Here is a 768-nt window from a genome sequence, read left to right as displayed (position 1 = left end):
CTGCCGTCAATTAAGCCAACCATGCTCTTTTCCCCAGTGTACAATGGCTGCAAACAGTAGCCTCCTCGGTAGTGTATGCAGTCTGTTGCCTGTATGGGTTCCCCTAAGGGACCTTGGAGACAGTCCTTTCCAGTGGACATTCACGACTGGCATGCTGTGCCCAATCTAGGCTCCAGACAGGGATATGCACAGTCTTTGGAAAGCCCAAGGGCACAGTGGCCAGGGCCCCCATTGGCCAAGTCATAATATCCATCTTCCCCAAGCTGCAGAACACGGATCGTGTGACTGAGGCCCTAGGCAGGGCCAAGTTCAAGTTCCCTGGCCGCCAGAAGATCCGCATCTCCAAGGAGTGGGGATTTACTAAGTTTAATGCAGATGAATTTGAAAACATGGTGGCAGAAAAGCAGCTCATCCCGGATGGCTGTGGAGTCAAATATATCCCTAATCGTGGCTCCCTGGATAAATGATGGGCCCTGCACTCATGAGAGTCTTGGCACTGTCTCTTCCTTACTCATGCCCACCAACGAATCCTACTTTCCCGTCCAAAAAAAAAAAAAGTAATAAAAAACCCATAAACATTCTAACTGTATTCACCAGTTCACTCAGTGACCAATCCTTTTTCAACTTTTTATGAAGCCATCAGATTCTCCGTTAAGATTTTTAATTTCTTACCCAGTTCAGCAGTAGGATACGAAGTTTATGAGACCTGTACCTGTCAAAATGGTCCTTCACGTAAATCTTCTTAAAGATGAAGCACTTTTGCAAAGG

The 768-nt window shown here is 46.7% G+C and overlaps 1 pseudogene; it reads left to right on the top strand.

The window, feature by feature from the left end:
• On the top strand, window positions 1–125 carry LOC132530098 (small nucleolar RNA SNORA70; annotated as a pseudogene).
• The last annotated feature ends 643 nt before the right edge of the window (window positions 126–768 follow it).

This window comes from Lagenorhynchus albirostris, chromosome 11 (genome assembly GCF_949774975.1).
Source record: "Lagenorhynchus albirostris chromosome 11, mLagAlb1.1, whole genome shotgun sequence".
Lineage (NCBI taxonomy): Eukaryota > Metazoa > Chordata > Mammalia > Artiodactyla > Delphinidae > Lagenorhynchus > Lagenorhynchus albirostris.
Note: the sequence above shows the minus strand (reverse complement) of the source record. Positions and strands in the feature narration are given on the sequence as shown.